The sequence below is a fragment of the Lemur catta genome, chromosome 1, assembly GCF_020740605.2.
Source record: "Lemur catta isolate mLemCat1 chromosome 1, mLemCat1.pri, whole genome shotgun sequence".
NCBI classification, from domain to species: domain Eukaryota; kingdom Metazoa; phylum Chordata; class Mammalia; order Primates; family Lemuridae; genus Lemur; species Lemur catta.
This window is the reverse complement of record NC_059128.1, coordinates 234932502-234955002: the sequence shown is the minus strand read 5'-3', so window position 1 is coordinate 234955002 and position 22501 is coordinate 234932502. Positions and strand designations below refer to the sequence as shown.

Sequence of the window (22501 nt, the reverse complement as noted above, 5' to 3'; positions counted from 1 at the left end):
GCTTTAGATCTTTAGGGATGGTACTCTTCTCTGCCATTCCTTCTGAAATGCAATATTGTTTTATTTTCACTACATATTGGGGATATTTCAGAGACTTCCACTCAGCCTTTCCCCACTGTGATAGCTCCTACCAATAGGACTAAGACCCTATATGAGGGTGTGCCAACTGCCAGTATGTCAATCCTAATTACACACTTGAGGACTAGGGAAAGGATGGCTGCTGGTCTCATTAACTTGCATTAATGAGGGTGGTGACTGCGCCCTAGTTTCCGGCATTTAGGTACCACCACCTTGTCTCTATTATCACAATTAACCCCACTGCTGTTAATGAACCAATCTAGACCAAATAGATATACTGTAAGTGGGTGGAATCTGTTTATTACCTGATCTTTGCATGCCCAACTCTGACAGTGGAAACTTTATTTTGTTCTGTGGATATCAGTGTCAACTAAGAACCTATAACCAAAAGTCCTTGAAATGTCTGGATACTCCGTTTTCCCCTATATTCAAGTAAATGGCCATAGATCTTGTTGGGAAGGAGTGGTAGAATCACTACAGTGGACATTTACCTTGTTTTTGCAAAGTCCTTCCTCCACCTCTTTAAACAATGAGTTCTAGATCTTAAAACAGCTCAGTTCAGGAACTAAGCAAAATCACGTGACTTTTAAATGAGATGACTACCTTTAGCCTCCTGCTTTTCCATTTTTGCCTTCTTTTGTTTTTATTTATTGTATTAAGCGGCACCCTCATTAACTGCTAGTCTATTCTGTCTCTAGAGACACTGCAACTCCCTGCAGGCTAAGCCCCCTCGGCTGCCCCTTTAACCTTGCTGATTGTTAGGTAATTTTGGCCTTTTAGTTTATGGCATTGTGGCATCACCACATGGTCCCTCTTATCTCCCATTAGCCCCATTTCTATGAATGAGCCAAACTCTGAGACTACCGTTCCCACTCTCAGCGCTGGCCGGAAGAGGAGAGCAACCACTGAACTTTGAGTGATTCCAGTACACCTCTCTCCAGCACGTTCCTACTTGCTGTGTTGAATGGTGCATTTTCTGGATCCTCATGTGGACCATAATCCTGTGGTGGATATTCTGCCCCATATAATGTATCTATTCCAGCAAGCCCACTTCCCTGAGTCTTTAATTCTTTTCTCCACTGTCTCAACAACTCAGGTGCTTTTACTGTGTACCGTACTTACCTGGGTTTCCAAGAACCATCCTTTCAGCATGTTCACTCCAACCCAAGGGTCCTTGCCATGTTCCATTAAGTGCTGCCAAGTCAAAAAACTCATGTTTATCTAGTCCAGCAACCTTGAGCAAATCCCCTCAAAATCTAGTACCAGGATACCTTGTCCCTGCTAGGACAAACTAGAAAATTCTTGTAGTTGATTTGGGATTTAATCTCTACCCTCCCTTACTAAGTCTGGCATACCCTTGGCTGGTTTATGCTGTGATTTAACCCCAGTTATCAGCCTACCACCCAGGAGACAAAATTGGGGCATTTCCTGAGGTAGGTACCTGATGCCTTATGAAGAGCCCTTTAAAGTGTCTTCTTACATGAGGTCAAAGTTAGCCCTTAATATCGAGGGCTGGGCCACTATCGTAGGCTCTGGTTCAGGGTGTCCACAGAGCCACAGTCTTTAAGGACACCCATACAGACATCTTTCTACCATGTTTCCCCAAACAGGGCCTTGCCCTTGACATGCAGACACTGTCTTGGCTGAGCTTTCAATAGTCTTTGAACCTTCCCAACGTTAACTATGAAATTTGGGGTTTGTTCCTCAGTTGTGCCTGTTCTCCTTCTCTGAAGAACCTAAGGGCCTCTTTGTGAGCTACTAAACAGACCTTCTGGTTCTCACACTTAGTTTTCAACTTTTAAACTATCCTGTAGTGTCTTATTTCCCTTCTCTAGTTAGTTCATCAGTGCAACTTAGCAATAACCAGACAATTGTACTTTCCTTGTATGTATTGTTACTCTTATTATCTTTTAAATGTCTGAGTTGTCCCATTGGCAAGGGTATCAGGATATTTTTCTTGTCTTAATTAGTGAAATTTTTAGCAGGAGGGCCCCCACGTTGTGCCAGGGAGTAGCCTTGCCCCACATACCACTTAGGATGGGGTTCTTCTTACCACCCAGCTGGTGAATGAGCCAGTTCCCAAACCCCATCTTACTGCCTGTCTTCTTATACCATCCAGGTACCAATTGTGTTAGGTTGTGCCTTCCGGGAAGCAGTCACAAAGACAGAGATAGAAATGCATGAGTTTCATTGTTGGTAACGCCTGCGGAACATAAGGGGAAAGTAAGCAGGAATAGGAAGGACTTCAGGCTATGATGCAGATCTGACACCCATGAAAGACCACAGGGAAGGAAGGTGGATTGTACAGAAAGAGCATGAGACTGAGTTGCAGCTTTGAGAGTCTGTTTTAGTCTGACAGAGAGCTCCTGAGCAAAGATTGCCTATTATAGGAGGCTTGCACTGGGTTCCTGCTGTTCTCAGTCATTGGCTGGGAGCTGTCTGGGAAAGGTTGTCCTTGGCTCAAACACAGGGACAGATCCTAAAGGTGCTACGGGTAGAAGCTGTCAACAGACTACACTCCTCATTACAGGGGTTCTCTCTTAAAGGGCGATCTGAGCAATGCACTTTTGAACCATTATGCTACCAAATGAGGTGTGGGCTACCGACTAAGGCTAGGCATTACTTTTTACGGTTCAGCTCCTTTATCTGGAATCATTTCCCATCTATTTGAATAACATGCATTAGAATTTATATAGTGAAGTTCTTCCAGTTGTAAAAACAGTTTTTAATGCCATTTTTCTTGAGAACATCTCTAGGTATAAATTGCTAAGCTGTCTTTTCTCCCTACTTTAAATACATAATTAACTGTCTTCTGCCTTCCATACTTCTCTGAGGGGTTCAGTCATCATTCTAATTGCCTTTATTTTACAGATTATTTTTCATTTCTTCTCTGACTACCTTTATAATCTATTTTTCTGCAACATTTATGATGTGTTAATATGTGATTTTATTTGTATTGCGCTGGACTTCTTAGGAGTCTTGGATTTTAATAATTGTAAATAATTATCAGGCACTATCTCTTCCTTAGGCTCACAAGTCCTTTTGGAACTCCAGGTAGACCTATGTTAGGCTTTTAATTCCATTCTCTATGTCTCTTGCCTTCTCTTTTATATGTATATGTATAAATCCTTCTGTGTGTTTTAGAAGTTTCCTCAAACTAAACTGCCAGTTTAGACAGGGCAGAAATAAAATTAATCAGCTTAATACATACTCTGAATTTTACATTTGATGGAATGTATTGTTCTTTTCTACATATTATATTTGATTGTGTTTTAAATCTCTTGGTTCTTGCTCTTTAAAATCTCTTGTTGCCAGCATGTTTTCAAGAATGTCATTTCTTTAAATATATTTGCTTTTTATTCTGATTGATAATTCTGGTATCTGAAATCTTTGTGTGTCTACTTCTGGTTCCTGCTCACAGTATGTTTTCCTTTGGTATGGGTGTGGAGATGCCAGATTTCTATGCAGATTTATCTGTGGGTATCCCACAGGACCTGTTAAGTTCCTCAGAGAAGATTCATATTTTCTTTTTGCAGTGGCCAGGGGTAGGACTAATCCAGGACAACTCCAAATTAAAATCTGTGTTTGGGATTTCCTTGGATCACATAGGTTACTTGAATTTAGACAGCAAGTCTGAAGACCAGTTTATGGTTATGTATTCACAGAAAAGAATTATTTTCTTTTCCCTTCACCCACAACTAAGTTTGAGAAGGTATATTTCCCTGAGTTCATCTTTTTTGGCATTTTTTTTCTTATATTCTGAAAGAGTCAAAATTTTATGCAGGATCTCCCATTAGGTTCCCCAACTAGATGGGCCACAGGACTTAGTTGTTCTTCTTCATATTAGCTCACACACACACACACACACACACACCCCTCAAAAATCTTTGGAGTTTAGCAGAAACAGACAGGTCGAGAGACTGATTTGGTGCCTGTTTATACCCCAGCATTCCTGGTTTTAAATAATTTGAGGAATTTTTCATATGCCTTAAGTTTATACCAGCCTATTAACACTTTTGAAAAGACTTTTTTAATATTTCTATTCATTCTCTTAGATTCAGTTGGGAGGGGTTGCTTAGGATTTTTAATCTACACTATTCCTAGAAATATAACTGATAACTTTTTATCTGTTATGTTTTTCATGCAGCCTCAATTTTTTCCAAATGTTTTTCACTGGAAAGTAAGATTGCGTATTCTGGCAGCTGGGTACTTTAAATAATGCCAATTTTCAATAAAAATCTAATTTACTCAAAAATACTCTTGTGAGAAAAGTTTCCTGTTGAGGAGAAAGAAAAAAGTTAACATGGTCCAAGACAGAAGAATAATCTGTTTGTCACAAAAGGGTTTATTTTTGTTGTTGTTGGATTTATTCCCCCAGAGCCAACTTGAGGTTTACCTTTGCTGTCTAATGTAATATTTTTTTTTTTTTTTTTTTTTTTTGAGGCAGAGTCTCACGCTGTTGCCCAGGCTAGAGTGAGTATCATGGCGTCAGCCTAGCTCACAGCAACCTCAAACTCCTGGGCTTAAGCAATCCTTGTGCCTCAGCCTCTCAAGTAGCTGGGACTACAGGCATGCGCCACCATGCCCGGTTAATTTTTTCACTATATATTTTTAGTTGGCCAGATAATTTCTTTCTATTTTTAGTAGAGACGGGGTCTCGCTCTTGCTCAGGCTGGTTTCAAACTCCTGAGCTCAAACGATCCTCCTGCCTCGGCCTCCCAGAGTGCTAGGATTATTGGCATGAGCCACCACACCTGGCCAAATGTAATCTTGATGTTAACACAATGTTCGTCTCTTTCTGGTTTACTCATACTCTGTTCTACTTCTAGAGCCTCCCTGTTTCTTTCTATTCATCTATCTTCTGTTCCTTTCAGTCCCTTCTAGAGTCAAAATTCCAGGCTCTATTTTGAATGCAGCATTCAATCCATTCACGGGAAAATAGAAACATGTGTTTCTAAGGTCCCCATTTAGATTATTCTCTCTGTGAAAGATGTTGAAAGATTAAAAATTTTCCGCTTACCCTTGCAAGACCTTAGCCCCAGCTGTGCCCTCCACTTACCAGTTGTCCCAGCAATGGTTGCTAAACGGTGGCCCCGATCTTCAGTGTCTTGCTCCCTCCAGAACACTCAACTCGAGCTCTCATCATGTTGCAACTCTTTAAATAAATGTTTGAGGAAACTCCTTTTGAGTGTGTGTTTTTAGAAAATATCCTTTCACATTCCTTTCATTCATTAAATGCTTATTAGTTTCCAGGCAATGAACTAAGACAGAAGCTAGGGTGAATTAATATGACCCCTGTCCTCAAAGAGACCTATTAAATATGTTATACAGAGAAGTAAATAGTTTCCATGTGACTTGAGACATTCTTCACCTTTCCTGGTAGCTGAAGAAATATAACCTAAAGTTTGGGTAAACTTGGCCTCTGCAGATGAATATTAATAGGAGAAAAGAATACGAAGGTGTATATGACTCATTTGGAGATGACAAGCCTGTTTATCTGAGCATGTGAGTTCCTTCTACAACACACAAAAACAAAATATATTCCCACAGAGGAAGATATTCACTTAAAATAGGCTGGTGTTAAATAATTTGATCATTCAACTCCCTTCCAAAGTAGGTAAGGAGATACTGACAAACATGAACTTTTAGAAAAATAAAGAAAAATGGGTATGTGAAAATTAGATAGAATCATTTACTGTGTTTATAGGGAACTAAATATGTTAAACAGACTAGAATTATTTACTGTGTTTATGGAAAACTACCAGTGAGGCAATCAGATCACCATATGTGGGGCTCCTCAAAACGCTTGAGAGAATCTATACCTTAATACTACTTTGACTTGCTTGAATCCAGAAGCTGAACCAATTAACCTCAGGGGTACAGCTGTATACCTTGCAATGGTCTCCAACTCTAAAGCTTAGAACTATTTAATAATTATTAATAACTAATAACTACTTAATAGCTTAAAGAACATATCACTGTGTACTCCACTGTTACAGGGGACTAAAATTAATTAAAAATTAGTGTTCTTCCCCCAGTAAATGATATGCTTTTGAAATACTGTTGTTTAGATTTGCTTATGCATAGCTCTCATCCAATAACTTAACATAGGAGAAGTAAAATGCCATATGTCTACATTATGCTAGCAATGTACCTATGTTGCTATTTTAATAGTAAAGGAAAGCCTGATCTGTGACTACGGCAATGGAGTCCTGAGTTTCCTCTTGCGGTGGATGTAACTCCCATACGAGATAGTCCTGACTCTGCTGGCAGCTCTCCTCAGCTGTAATTCACTATAATTCTACTTCACCCTACGGTGGAACAATGGGGAACTGGGAATAAAGACAGGGCAAGACCCTGTGGTAATGATAGATGTTATTGCAGTCATGGTCTTCTTTTTTATTTTGTAAAAGGTGAGGGTATTTTTCAGAAGCGAGCATTTGCATGTGTAGCCACTTTATTCCTATGAGATAGGTGTCAAATGTCATTCCCATTTTGTTATTGAGGAAATGGCCTTGTTGCTGAGGATTGAGCTAAAAAGACTCACTGTAAAATCACAGTAGCATAGTAGGAATTGGCATTTGAATGTCTGCTGTGTTCTAGGCTTTGCTAAGGAAATCACATTTGCCTCTACAGAGCAAAATCACCAATTCAGGAGGGAAAGTCAGGAATATTCCTAATCATATTGAGAAGTTATGAGGGTCTGGCAGATATTGAGTCTCCGTGGAACTAGAAGATTCAGAAGTCTTTTGTAATATACACTTGAAAGATCAGAAGAATGGGAGCATAGTTTCATTTCAAAGAGAAGCAATCCAATATTTCAGTGTCTACCCTGAGTCACCTATGTAAATACCTTACATAGGCTCTTGTTTAATCTTCTGTACCACCCTGTGAAGTAGATGTTTTTCTTGTCTCACAGACAAGAAAACTGTGGTATAAGGTTAGGTAACTCACCAAAATCAATAAAGTGACAAAGAAGGACTCCTACTTCCAAGAAGATAAAGTTGAAGTACCTATCCCTTTTCCTTCCATTTAATACAACAAAAAACTTGGACATTATGTATAAACCAAACATAAGGCTCTGAAACATAGGAGACCAACAGGCTAGGGACCCTAAGACCCAAGAGCATCAACATGGAACATTCCCTGGGCTTTCTTTTAGCCTCATGTATCCCAGAGTTGGAACTGAAGAGGCTGGCAACCTGGAAATGCCGGTGGGCATAGTGAAAAAGACCCTAACAAAAACTTTCTCTCTACTAAAAAGACTAGGACAGGGGAAACCTAGCAAGACAGAAAACTTTTACACAACAACCTCTCTACTCTGGCCAAACATCCCAGAAAAACTGGTAGAGAGCTTTGATCGCCACTTCGGGGAGGCTGCGGAGGAAGTGCCAGGACCTCCTGCTGGCTGAATAGGGAACCTGGACTTTCATCCTCCTGGCAGGCAGTGACAAGCACCCTGCCCTCTGCAGGGTGTCAACGGAGGCTATGTGCAATGCCTGGACTTCCACCTCCACTCTGTAGTAAGGAAGTGGCATCCCCGCTTCCACTGCTGGAGCTCTGTCAAAAAAAAGCCAGCCAAAATGCAACGTAAAAATAAGATCCAGTGTCTCATAAATGTAAAACTTTCCCTCTGCAGAAGTCTCTGTTAAGAAGATGAAAAGATGAACTACAGAGAAGATATTTGCAAACCATCTATCTGACAAAGGACTAGTATCTAGAATATATAAAGTGCTCTCAAAATGCAACATTAAAAAGACAATCCAATTAGAAAACGGGCAAAAGACATAGACATTTCACCCAAGAGTATATACAGATGGCAATAAGCACATGAGAAGATGTTTGACATTATGAGACATCAGGGAAATGCAAATTAAAACCACAATGAGATATCACTACACAGCTATAAAAATGGCTAAAATAAGTAGTGACAACACCAGATGCAGGTAAGGATTTAGAGAAACTGGATCACTCTTATGGCTAATAGATCACTCATATTGCTGGTGGGAATGTAAATAGTATAGATGTTCTGAGAAACAGTTTGGCAGTTTCTTAAAAAACTAAGCATCCCAGAAATTGCACTCCTGGGCATTTCTCCCACAGAAATGAAAACTTATGCTCACTCAGAATCCTGTACATGGATATTTATGGCAGCTTTATTTATAATAGTCAAAAACTGAAGACAACCCAGATGTCCTTCAATGGGTGAATGGTTGAACAAAAAAACAAAGGAATGAACTATTGATTCGTGCAACAACTTGGGTAAATCTCTGGAGAATTATGCTGAGTTGAAAAAGCCGATCCCAAAAGGTAATATGCTATATGATACAATTTATAAGACATTATTGAAATGATAAAATTATAAAGATGGAGAACAGATTAGTGATTGCCAGGGTTTGAGTGGGGTGAGGGAAGGGAGGTGGATGTGGCTAAAAAGGTCAGTATGAGGGATCCCCGTGGTGATGGGAATGTTCTTAATCAAATCAATGTCAACATCCTAGTTGTTATGGGCTAAATTGTGTCCCCTCAAAATTTGTATGTTGAAATCCTAACTCCCAGTACCTCAGAAAGTAGCCATATTTGGAGATAGGGTCTTTAAAGAGGTAATCAAGTAGAAATGAGGTCAATTAGAGGGGACCCCTAACACATATGACTGCTTTCCCTATAAAAAGAGGTGATTTGGACACAGACAGGTAGGTATGGAGGGATGACCCCATGAAGACACACAGAGAAGACAGCCATCTATGCGCCAAAGAGAAACACTTCAGAAGAAATCAACCTTGTTGACATCTTGATCTTGGAATTACAGCCTCCAGATTTGTAAGGAAATAAGTTTCTGTTGTATCCACCATGTGGTACTTTGTTACAGCACCCCTAGCAAACTTACATGCCCGCTGTAATATTGTGCTATAGTTTTTCAAGATGTTACCTTCCAGGGAAAGTAAGTACTATGTACATGGGATCTCTTTGTATTGTTTCTTACAACTGCATGTGAATCTGCAATTCTTTCAAAATAAAAAAGGTTTTTTTGTTGTTGTTGTTATGTTATTTTGAGGTTCAAATGCAAGTATGTCTGTTGCTAAAACTGATGATCAAAACTGACCCACGCTTTTGACTTGGTCCTGTGTCAGAGGACCTTCAGTTCTGAGGCTAACAATAATCCAGACAATGAATTCAGACTCAGGAGTTTGATGGGCTGACCTAGAGTCTTAGTAGTGATAGGTCAAAAATGTAGCATTTCATGGAGTTTGCTGATTTTCTTTATTGAAGTTTGTCACTTCTTGACTGCTTTCTTCCACATAGAAATGACCCAATCTCATAGACCCAGAGCTTAGAGCAAGGAGTGACCTCAAGTGCTATTGCTTTCATTTGTAAGTAAAAAGGCCTCAGCAGTCTCAAAGGTAATTGATGCCACATGGTGTCCTGTGACTTTCCAAAACTCATGCTGCATAATTTTGAGTGCAAGCATTTTATAGTTATTAGGAACATACTGCTTTTAAATAAATATCATTGGTAACACATAGCCCTTAAATGCAAGCCACCTACATTGAATCTTCAATTGAAGAAAATAGTAATCTGAACTAAAGAAACGGTAAATTTTCCTGTGTTTAAAAAACAAAACAAAATAAAAACTCTGTTAGACTTGAGATGGTTCTATTTCTCATGTGGTCATGGATTTTCATAAGGCATTTTCAGAGGTAATTCTGACTTTGTGAGTGTTTTACTTTATATGCTGACTTTAGAAATTAACCTCCTCATAAAATCCAATCCCACTTTGCTATTTTGACACTTCTTTTGTCTGAAAGTATTCATTAACATTTCACATAATTGCCCTGTTTCCAGAGCAAGTATGTAATTTCCTGCAAAATGAAGACTTCATAATGCATATCCAATAAAGTCCACCTTGTCTGCCACTAGTTGATGCCTTAGCCTTATCGTGAGCTTCAAAGAGAGATTTTTCTGCTGTTAGTCCTGTTGGATCCTGTTGGTTGTCTGCACCATTAAAATGTGACCAATAGCCGTGGCCATTTGTAGTGTCTACTATTTTCCAGACATTGTTTTTCCGTCTCCCAAGAACTCCTGGCTCTTTTCTGAATATATACTGCTAGTGGTTATTGCCTGGTCAGCGTACAGGATTTTAAGCAAATTGATTAGAGTACTTTCATAATTTTGTCTTTACCAAGATGGTTGTGTAAATAGCAATCAAATTTTGATAATATTGGAGACTAGGGAAAGCCAAGATAATATGCCTGTGAGAACTTATGTCCTAGTGAAATATGCAGTCAAGGAACAGGCTTACAGAAACAAAGGTATTTCACTTTGTGACTAAAGCATAAATTGTACAGAGCTTCGAGAGGAATTAAAACATTTTTTCCTAATTAAAAGCAATTATGGAAAAAGCTTTCACTTTATAATTTTTTCAACTGAAATATGCTTCAACAAATGACAGTTATATAAAGTGTTCTTTAATAATTTCATCAAGTTATTAATCATGGATAGTTCTGGTGGTCAGCTTATAGGATAGTAGCTGAAACAGGTATCTCTAATTTATGCTTTGAGGAAAATGGACTCCTTGGCTCCCCTGTATAGATTGTATATACATTCTTTAGGAAAGTCATGAAATAAACTCAATCAATTGCTTTACAGTGTTAAACGTTTCAGTTAATATATCTAAGATCCAGAAGCTGGGTCTTTGTTTCTTTTCTTCATATTTATTTATATTTGTATAAACACACTACATTTCAATCTTTAGTGACAAACACTCATGGCAATGTTTATTTTTCTGGTGTCTGTCAACTATTGTAAAATGATACTTGTTGGCTCTTAGAAGCAGTGTGGTCACCTGATCTTATAGTCTGCACAAACTGAATAGAATTGCCCCCTTTGGACTATTATTTATATTTTGATTTGTCCTTTCCAAATCAAGAATAGTTTGATATTCAGCAGTTGGTTTTTCTTGATCTTACACTGGTATGCTGATAGCAATATGGCACTTCATCTAAGAGGTTTTATTTATTTTTTTCTCCATATCCTTGTTGTACAAGAAACAAATATGAATGACCATGCTCCATCTTTATTAAATTCTTGGAGGGCAAACTTCCATTAATATGTACATATAATCACAGCTGGCAAATATTGATATTATTGCGATTTTAAACCTCAAAGCTCTAAAGACATCATTCTGTTTTCTCCCCTTAGTGAGGCTACTTAAAATAAGCCATCAGTATATCTAAAATAAGAAGCCATAAGAATAAAAATCTTACTTGTTATTAGAAAACATAGTGTAAAGAGATGCTAGCCAGGAAGGTTTATAGACATGGAAGCTTTACAGACCCTAGAAATATTATTGTGTAAAGATAGCTACTTCAAGCCCTCCCATCTGTACAATGACAACTTGTATGTTTCTCTTCATATTTACATATACATCCTTCTTAAACAATCACTACCTTAAACATAATCACAGTTTCCTATTATTAAGCACCTAATATATGCAAGACATACAGATCATAAAGAGATTATACTTTGTATTCAAATATTAAATCTTAAAGCCTTTATAGCCTTTGTTTATCTGTGATTAGAAATGAAAAAAGATGAGTATTGAATTTTAGGTCTGGTGATTAATGAGATAATAAGAAGAATGAACCAGAAAATCGAAAAAATATGTTTGCAGCCTGTTTTAACTGAGCTTCCCCCAAGAAGCCGAGCCTGAGATAAGTCTTTTGTGCAAATACTTTATTTTGGAAAGTGACCTCAGGAAACAGAAGAGGGGGCCCTGAGACGAGTGAAACAGAAAGGAGGGAGAGCTGGTCCAAGGGTGTGTTGTTCAGCTGGCTGTCCTTATGGGCAGCTGGGGCTTAGTCCTGGTGGGGACACTTTAAGGAACCTTATAGAAGACCCTTCAGCATTGTGGACAGAGACACAGAATAGAGGAGCAATTCAGTCTCCACAGGCTAAAATGAACATTGGAGGGTGTTAATGTTCTCTGTTTTGGGAGTCTCACTAGGAAACAGAGAATCCCTGGGACAACAAGCAAGACAGACACACAATGGAGCTGGGGTGAGGTGCTGTGAAGGGCACCTGTGTAGAGCTGGTTGACTCAACAATGACAGGGCAAAAAGGTGGCTGAGGGCGTATGAGAGGGGCATGGCAGGTGTCTGATGTAATGCCCAGCTTTGACAATTATTCATTGGGTACATCACTGTTCACTCTTAGCATCATCTGTTTCTCATCCTAAAAGAGGCAGGAGGATCACCAACCCTACCTTTTTCCCAGAGTGATCATTAAGAGAGTGGTAAAAGCACTTTGAAGCAATTTAAAGGATAACTCACTGGAAAACTTAGAGTTGCTAAGGCAATTTTAGACCTGAGACACGTAGAGATACCAGGAAAATAAAGAACCAAGAATAGGTCACACAATGCATGTAGAAGGCCGTAGGAAGCCCCTGCACTGATATGGCAACTCTGTAGCTACGATAACTAAAAAAATAAAAATAAATTGACACAGAGGTCAAAGAAAATAGTATTTATTTGAGAAATAAAGAATTGCAATTCAGATATACTAAATCAGGGCAGCCCCAGAATAGTGTTTTGTAAGGCAAAGGCAGGAGATAATTTTTTATAGGAGATTTCCACAGAAAGTTGTTTTTGGAGGCAACTCATTAGCTGGGCAGAAATCCTAAATTGCAAACCCACTCTGATTGGTTAGTTAATTAGGGTACTCCCCGGTTAGAGATGTTGAAGGCCAGTGGATACTGACTTCAGTTGTTATCCAAGTTTATTGGAGCAGGCTTTGGCTTGACCTTTAGAAGGTGTGAGTGCAATCCTCTCACAATCACCTAACTCCACTTTAAAGCCGTAGCCTCAATTACTTCATTTTCTTTCACAGCAACAATGGGCCACGAAAGGAGGGCATGCACAAATGATGACAAGCACCACATTTAGCATCTTGGGACATAAATATTTGGATTTAACACCTCAAGTGTTCTACTAGCTGGAATACTAGGAGACTATTTCTTGTTAGAAATAAATATTGACTGAACTGATTCAGCAATGCCTAATATATGATAATGCCTAGTCTGCCTCTCAGACCACTTTAAGTTCTTCTACATTTCAGTCCCGTCTGTCCACCTTTCAGCTTTAGAATTCAAATTCACTTTCTTCTACAGTGTTTTGACAATTCAAAGACTCAAATTGGGTTATTAATTTCAGCCCTATTTTATGTGTTAGGATTCAGCCAGTGGCTTCTTTCCCATCCTCAACTTACATGATGGTTATATTAATACTTTAATTTCATCAGAACTTTTGCAAGTTTATTAAATGTTAAATGCCAACATTACTTTAAATTCTCCTGTGAGCCTTAGTGTAGATCCGTATACATGATGGATATAATCAGGGTTAACAATATGCCACACACCATCTCTCCTCCCAGCCACTTGAAGACATTATGAAGGAAGTTTGCAGAGGAGAACCCATGCTAGTATTGAAGTATTAATAGTAACAGATCTCAAAGCCTAACAAATGAACCTCTGCAGCAGTGACCCTATAGGCTTTCCTAACATGGAGTCCTAATGGTTCATCCTGCTTCTGTTCAGGTACCCCTTCCTGGAGTGGCAGTGCCAAATACATTGCAAGGGAGGGATACATAACTCAAAAGCCATTGATCTAGTCTTTAATGGTGGCCTAAATTTTATGGTAACTTTTGCTGTGACATAAATCTCAGAACAACCCTTATCTCTCAGCCATTGATATTTCTAAAAACCTTAGTTCTATTTTTACCTTCAGCTTGAACAATCTCTACATAGCATATATCTTTGTATGTCATGATATTTCATCCTAAAACTTCAAATATCTTCAAATATCTTGTTCTTCTCTTTTGAGATTCCATGAGAGTCTGTCCTCCACATGTGTATGCTTTAGGATCTTTGATATTTTCCTCAACTAACCTTAGAGTGGCCACGATGTACCAGAAACCACATGGCCCTGGGGATTCAGAGTTAAAAACTGGGATTGCCTGAATCTTTTAAGGAAGTCCCAGTTGGATCTTATTTCACAACAGATCTTAATAAATAATGATAAAGGTTGGCATGGCATGGGTGACTTAGGGGATTCTGGGAGGGGGCCTGGGGTTTCTGACTTGGTCTCCAGTTTGCAGTAGAAGGCTCACTCTAGGTCACTGCTCAGCAGAAGGAGGATGTCAAGGAAGAGATGGGGAAGAAGGGAGGAGGAATTTCCCCAAAGCACTTTGCCATCTCCCCTGAGTGCCTAGGTGTGGCAGGAGGTTAAAGTAGGTGTGGTGAGTAATGCATGAAAGCTTGAACTCTAGACAGGGCCCTCTGGTCATATGATCAAGGGATTTGTGGATGGCATCCTTCAATCCAGACAGAAGAATCCTGTTCATTGTCCTCATGAAGTACTTTTTTGTTCCCTTTGTAACTTTCATTCCCATGCATTCCACAAGCAAATATCGACCATCTACTACGTGCTAGTGTGTGGTAGTCACAATGCTAGTTGTTGGGAATAAAGGCTTTTCCCCTAGCTACAATACTACTGCGTATGCTGGCATGGATGTGACACAGGGGGCGGGGGAGAGAGATTAAGCTATATGACAGCATAGAGGTGGGGCACTGCTAAGCTCTTCCCGTGGAGTTCAGGGAAGTCTTTACAAACAAGGCTTTTCTCGGAAGCTGAGTTTGTTAAGCTTGGTGTTCTAGCAACCAGAACTACAATGAGAATTGCAGGTGAGGATGAACTATGACTTTGTGTAGGGTTATGTTTCTTTCTTGAAGAACTGTCAGCACCTACTGCAACCAGCTGCACAATTTTCTTTACCACTCTGCAGCAAACTAAACAGGTTTGCTAGGGACATGAAGGTCAGACAGTCTCACCCAAGGAAGGTACCTGTGTCACACTGACGGTGAAGGCTGACCCACAGCATGGAAACCAATGTGCACCACCCCGTAGGTCAATGCTCCGCTGGTCCATTGTGTTATCTGGAACTGCACCTTCTGATTTGTGGACTTTAAAAATCTGTCTGACTCAGATCTGGGTGGGGCTTAGTTTGAAGGATGATACCTTGAGTTTCTTTGGTCTGTTACAGGTAAATAATTAAACATACTTTAGACTTTACTCTCTGAGAAACTCAAACTATAGTCATCATTTCTCCTTCTCACGTCTGAATTCAGTGTTTTCTCTATGGCCTCCTTAGCATTTGACTAGAAGGTATGGATTTATAAGGTAAGGATTTCTAATTTTTTTACACTTAGAACTTAAAAGTGGGCATGAATAAATCAAATATGTATGGTTTTTACTTGACATTTTATTTTTCTGTTAGGAAAAAATTGTGACTGCTCTTTTAACTTGATTTAGTGCACGTATTAGGTAAAGTGCATATGTGCAAAACAAATGCTTAGTAAAAGGTTGTCTTGAAGGATCACGCTGATATATTTCAAATAAAATAACTTTGCAAAAAAAATGAGGAAAAGTCCTAATATTCTGATAAGATGGTGAAGAATGGCCACCATCTTATCAGAATATTAGGACTTTTCCTCATTTTTTTTGCAAAATTATTTTATTTGAAATATATCAGCGTGATCCTTCAAGACAACTTTTACTAAGCATTTGTTTATAGCAGCACAATTCACAATCGCAAAGATGTGGAAACAACCCAAGTGCCCATCAATCCATGAATGGATTAGTAAACTGTGGTATATGTATACCATGGAGTGTTACTCAGCTATAAGAAATAACAGTGATATGACATCTCTTTGGTTCTCCTGGAGAGAGCTGGAACCCATTATATTAAGTGAAGTATCCAAAGAATGGAAAAACAAGCATCACATGTACTCACCAGAAAATAGGTTTCCCTGATCATCACCTAAATGCACATCAGGGAAGGATACCAATTGGATATCAGACTGAGACGGGGGGTGGGGGGAAGGGATGTGTGTATGCCTACATGATGAGTGCGTTGCACACCATCTGGGGAATGGTCATGCTTGAGGGTGCTGACTCGAGGAGGTGGGGGGGGAGGGGATGGAGGTATGACTACATGGTGAGTGCCAGGCGCACTGTCTGGAGAATGGACACGCTTGAGGCTCTGACTCAGGGGGATGGGCAAGGCATGGACAATGTATATAACCTGAGCTTTTGTACCCCCATGAAGAGCTGAAATAAAAAAAAAAAAGTATTCTGGGACTTTTTATCTGTGAGGGTATATTCTTACTAATAATTGTTTATCTAGTTACGCTACAAAGGTTTGTTAGCTGCCCCAAAGATGCACTTTCCCCCAACTCTGTGGTAGAAAAGAACACCAAGTACTGTATTAGTGATTTTTTACAAGAATCAAGCGATCTTTGAATTCTAAAACAAGAAACTTAAAAGTTTCCTAGATATTTCCACTGCCTCAGGGAGAGTCATTAAGTTTATCTAATTTCTAACGCCTAAAAAAGTATTCAAAAAGTTAAGATTTAATTCTCATTAGGCTTCTACTGTTTGGGACTTTGGACAATAGAAAAAAAACGCTAAAACTTAAATTTTTTGTGTGTTACTGGTACCTGACAATGCAAACATGAGTTTCCACATTTCCTACAAACTTGGAGGAAATCATTTCTGTCCAGAACAGTAAACTGGTGCCATATTCCACATTTGTAAGCATATTTTAATTAAAAGACATAATAAGGTGTAGTGGTCAAGATCGTAGTCTTCAGAATGAAATAGTCTTTGGTGTGAATTCCTGCTCCACCATTAACCAATAGTCCTTGGTGTGAATTCCTGCTCCACTATTAACCAACTGTGTACTTTTTTCTGAGCCATAGTTTCCTAATCTGTAAAATGGAGCAACAGGAGCTCCTGGGTTTGCTGTGGAGATTAAATGAAACATTTTAAAGCGCTTAGCAAGGTGCCTGGTACATAGGAAGTATCTAATAAATATTATCTCAGAATATAAAATATGTAATAGACAAATATTTTTCTATACCTTGATATTGAGTGGCCTAAAATGTGATGGTTCTTGAAGTAAGTAAAGTTTGTGAATGAAGGCTATGCCCATGGTCAGCACATGGCCCACCAGCATGCACTACCCATTGGCCTGAGCTGGGGAAGGAACCAATTGCTGGATTTAATTCTCCTCCAGACACTAGAAGAGATCACAGCTTGATCATTATCCAGGGAACCTGGGCAGTTCCTCTTTGCTCTGGTCATAACCAGGTATATGTCATATTACAGTAAGGCATTAAAAAAGGTGTCTTGAGGCTGTCAAATACCTTCCCAGAAACTTGCCTAGGAGTGGAGATTTTGTTTTGAACTGTTACATAACAGCGCCCTCTTCTTTGAGGTTTTGAATGAATCTGTGTAATTGATTTTCTACTTCAGACATGCAAAACTTTCCCTTGCTTAGTAGGAATGAGTATCCCTTCTCTAAGAGTCTACATAGTAGCAGCCCAGGGGCTACCAAAGAGCCCAGTTACTTCCTCACTTCCTTTAAGTCCTGGGAAAACCAAACTCAGGAAAAACCACGTCCTCCTTAGCCTTCTGCAGTTGAGACGGCCATAAGTATTCACATTCTAGGGCTCTGACTTGACTTTGACAGAAAAGAAAGCAAGGGTCCAAGTCCATTCCACTTAACAGGCTATAAACATAGGCACTCTAAAAATCCTGCTATTCTGGTTTTGCAAACTCTGCATTCTCCTTTCTAATAGATTATGATCTTTCTAACCTCTCATTGGTATTCAGTTGTGGTGTTTATGTGTTCAAACTCCCTCTAATTCAGCCCGTAAAGTTTTCAGTATATATTTTAGGGCCTCTTTTACCCCCACCATCTTCAAAAACATGCTTATTTCTCTCTCTTGAGCATAGACTTTACCCTTGGAGGCTTTCTTTTCTCTGGGTGTTCATTTCCAGCAGGTCTCTGTGATAATGCACTCTATCACACCCCTCTCTTTTGGGAACTAAGATGTGGCTAGCAGGTGCAGCTTCTTATAATAGCTTCAGTTTCAGAATTTTTCTCTTTAAAAACTGTTAAATGTCCATTCAAAGGCTCACTTTTAAATTATGAGTAAGGGAGGGAGGACAGGTTGTTCTTCCCTAGCCCTTGATCTTGGAATCTTACAATCAGTAATTGTTCATCACTCCTTATCAGCCATTTAGAGTTCAAACTACTAGTCCCCAAGCAATAAGATATTAAGATACAAACTGGAGCTAGGCTAATGTACACTCACAGCTTTCTTACTTTAATACTTGTGTTTCAGGTGAGATGTCTTCTCCAAGGCCACTCAGGTTCTGTCCTAGACATCATCTTTGAAAAATGAGGTCTTTTCTATCTAATGTAACCTAGATTAGTGCCATCACAGAGAACACCTTGTGAAGAGAAAAACCTTTTGCTTTCTCTTTCTGTTCCGTCTTCTGTTTGCCTTAACTGTAATCACTACACTGTCCTGTCAGCTATAAAAAATCAATGTTACTAAGACTGACTTTGGTGATATTTCTATCTATGGGATACTAAGGTCTAAACATCACTTCTAATGAAGTAATCACATTAATTGCTAAACATTCCTTTTAGAGATTTACAAATTAACAAATCATATTACTAATTGGATTACATGCACGCTAAACTAGCACCTCTGTAGTTATCAAGATCAACTTGACAACCAGGAAAAGGAACCTGTTTAATCTTTTTTTCTTAAAAAAAATAGCTCAAAAAGTTAAATTGTTTTTGTAAGAGACCCAGGAAATAATATGTTATTAATATATATAATAGCATAAGTGAAAATGGGGCTGATTGATGGAGCCAGAATTGGGAAATGTTAAGATTGTTCATGAGGTGGGAGGGGGGAAAGGAGAGGAATTATTAGGATGATAAGAGGTTCCATAGGGATAGGATGTTCTGAGTTTGAGAGTTCAGGGGTGGAACTGAAAGTTTTGGACAATAAGGGCAGGAATTCATCTATGGAAATGCTGAGTGGAGCAGAAGTGACTAGTTTTGGAGTTCTTGGTTTTTTCCTCACAGAGTTTCATATTTGCTGATCAGGACTTAATAGATAACAGGGGAAGGAGGGGCATAGGAAAGCCCAGAGAGATGACCAGGCCACAGGTATTTCTTAAATACTTCAGACCTATGAAGGTAAGAAGAATACTCTAACCCTTCCATATGCCCCATCCAGCTTACATACTTAAATTGACACTCACTAGGTACCGTCCTGGGTAGAAGTCAGATTCCCAGGTGAGGTATAGAAGCCCTAAAGACACAGAAGCAATGGCAGGGAAACAGCGTAGCTGTACGTGGAGATTGCTGGCTTTATTTCTAGATTCCAGTGTGGAGAGAAGATGAGAAAATGAGCAACTCTTTTGAAGAAAAAGGAAATGGGGAAAGAGTGCTTTGGGGAAAGAATCGGGTTCCAGTGGAGGCTGGAAGGCAGCAGGAATCTCAGCAGGTTCTGGGTAAAGGGCAGTTTTTGTGGAGCAATGTTTTTAGGGACGCAGTGAAGAGGTTTGAGAGGAGCAACAGGAGTGGGAGGCTGGGCGGGTTGGAGAGAAGCAGCAAAGAGGGTGTGTGAGAAGACGTGTAAGAAGCCATCCTGTTCACCGTGGGATGTGCCAGCCTTTGCAGACACAGGAGGCAGGGTGGGTGGGAAGAAACTGCCCAGGGGTTTCAAGGGTAACCTGCCATGTGGTTTCAATGCTTGCCTTTGTGTTACATGGTAGATTCCATTGCAAGCAGCTGATGAGTGAAAAATTCAGGTGCAAGTGATTTACTAAAATAGTGCTTTCAGGAAAAGTCAGTTAGAGGACTAGGGTGGGGAAAAGCCAGAGGGGTTGGGTGTGGCAGAAATGTACCCCAGGTGAGCCAATGACGTGCAAAGAGCGATGTGCTGGCATTTCTGGGAAACAAGCTTCTCTTCTTAGCAAGAGATGCTGGTGAAACTCCTGTCCTTTTCCTCTGGGTTTTGTCGTGTGCAGAATAGGCCTGAGACAACTGCAGCCCATTTACTACCACAAGGGAAGCCAGACTGTATGTGGAGCAAACCCACAGGAGGCAGAGGACAGACAAGGGACGCGGTGACGTGAGTCCTGGTACGAGCTGGCCTGCAGCTCACAGAAGTTATGTTTCTTAGAAAATTTCCTTTGTTGTCTAATCCAGTGCTGCTTTGGTGGTGGTGGTGTTATTGCTTGCAACAGAATGCTAAATTCTCAAGCACTTTATTTTGATAATCCTATCATGTTTATCTAAATGTGCTTTAATCTTGAGATTAAGAGTAATCAAAAATGACTAATGACATCAAATATTTAGGTTTCCCTTCGAACACAGCTGAAATATTTCATAGCATTACAATTAAATGAAAGAAGAGAATTTCCTTTCACATGAGAAAGGAAGAAAAGGATTATACATCCACAAATATCACTGCTAACTTATGTCTTCTGATCTTAGCGGGGTTAGTCTTTTTAAAATTTGAGTGTGAAATGTGAAGAGAACTATGCCCTCCAAACCAGTTTTTCTCATTGATTTTAGCTTTTTATTTTATATGCAAAACAATGGTATATCCTAAGTGTGCTTTGTAGATTACATTTTTAATTCTCGTACATTCTTGTGGTGTTGCATGCTCTGACATAGTTCTGCAAGCTGTCTTTGAAAAGCTTTTTACCTCTTCTTTTTATTGTCCTTTTGTCTTGCCTGTGAATTCCAGAGATGTGACGGCAGAAATAGATGACTGAATACCAAGTATGCTTAGGTTCTATTTTCCCACTTTTGTTCATTTTCTTTTCTGAGAATTCCAAACACGTCTGTTGTTTTCAAGGCGTTTGCTTTCTTCTAGAGTTGTCATCTTGCAGTCTTTTTTATTAAGGTACCTCCTATTCAACTGAAAGTTCTTTCCCCATATTTTCCCCCCACCACAACTTGAAATAGGCTGTATTTTCCTCCCCTGCCCCCAATCACTTCAGGTGTCCTTATCCCTTATATCCTTAGGCTAATTTGAGAGACTATATTGTTTCCCTTTTTGGAATTTTAAAGGTGGCCCACAGTAGTTAATCTGTTCGGCAAATTCTTATAATCTTTTCTCATAAGGGTTCTAGGTCTATCTCAACTCAAGCAGCCTCATGGTCGTTTTGCCTCCTCTCGTCTCGGGCGCAAGCAGTACACTTTATCCCCCACTTCTCGTTTCTTCCTACCTTATATCCTTTCTGTGATCTCTCTTGTACTACTGATTCGTTTTAAATCTGAGTGATTCTCTTTTACCGAGCGTCTGCTATGAACTCAGTAGCCTGTGTTGTTTGCACATTATGAAAGATAAAGCTAATTTAGTCCACACAACTGAGCTCAGGCATTGTGTTGGTATTTTCATTTTATTTGGTTATTGTTAGGTCCGGAGTTGAGAGACACACGAAGCCTCATGTGTAGCTGTTTATTTTGAGCATCTGGTGGGTGGAGGCTGAAAAAAGTGTCCACCCCAGGAAAGGGAGAGCAGTGGGTTTTATAGAGGGTTTTTCCAGGGGAGTAGGTAAGTGGGCCAGAACAGCTGCTTGTAAGAAATTATTTTTCAAACAACCAGCTCCTAAGACCCCTGCCCTAGTCACATCCATCCTTCAGCTCTGTTGTTGTCCTTATCAGTACAGAGAGGGAGGGATAAACTTCCTCTCTATCGGGGAAAAGGAATGCAAGCTCCCCTTATGCATTCCATTCCTTTAACTTCCTAGGTGTCTGGCAAAGGCTACTTGCCTAACAGTTATTAAGTATGAAATGTCCCATTTCCTTAAGCACTAAGTTTGACAGTTGATGTCTCTGACATTTCACTTTGACACTTCTTGTTTTATTTTTATTGTGAAGGTACATCCTCATTCTTTCAAACACACGGTTTGGCTGTGATTATCTTTCAAATTCTTTCTACGGCAATTTTTGTGTAACCATGAATAAATCAAAAATTCGTGTTATTTTCAAATATGAGTTCCATTGTGGAACCAGTGTAGCACAAACAGCTCGAAATATCAACAAAGTGTTTGGGAAGGATGTGGCTAATAAACACTCAGTATGTCGATAGTTTGAGAAGTGATTTTAATCTTGAAAATGAGCCACAGGGGCGACCCGAAATCAAGGTGGATAATGATGAGCTGAAAGCTATCGTGGAAGCGAATCCATCTCAACCTATGTGCGAACTAGCAGCAAGGTTTGACATTACTATTCCAACAATATGGGACCATTTGAAACAAATCAGCAAGGTAAAGAAGCTGGATAGATGGGTTCCACGTGAATCAAATGAACATCAGGAGAGAAATCATGTCAAAGCTTGTCTTTCTTTGCTGTCATGACATAAAGGCAAACCATTTCTACACTGTATTGTTACATGTGAGGAAAAATGGATTCTTTTTGACAATCACAAGCATTTGGCACAATGGTTAGATAAAGATGGAGTGCCAAAACAGTCCAAAACCGAATA

At 39.5% G+C, this 22501-nt stretch overlaps 1 protein-coding gene across 4 annotated transcripts in view; it reads left to right on the top strand.

The window, feature by feature from the left end:
• The first annotated feature begins 15214 nt into the window (after positions 1 to 15214).
• The window catches only part of HHLA2 (HERV-H LTR-associating 2), a 76127-nt gene continuing 68840 nt past the window's right edge, over positions 15215 to 22501 (top strand). For 2 of the 4 annotated variants that reach the window (XM_045540347.1, XM_045540343.1), the window contains exon 1: positions 19995 to 20144. The gene's annotated coding sequence lies outside the window, so the exon portion shown is untranslated. Of the gene's footprint in view, positions 15312 to 19994; positions 20145 to 22501 lie in introns of those variants that run through there. The other 2 variants (XM_045540344.1, XM_045540346.1) reach the window with 2 other exon arrangements.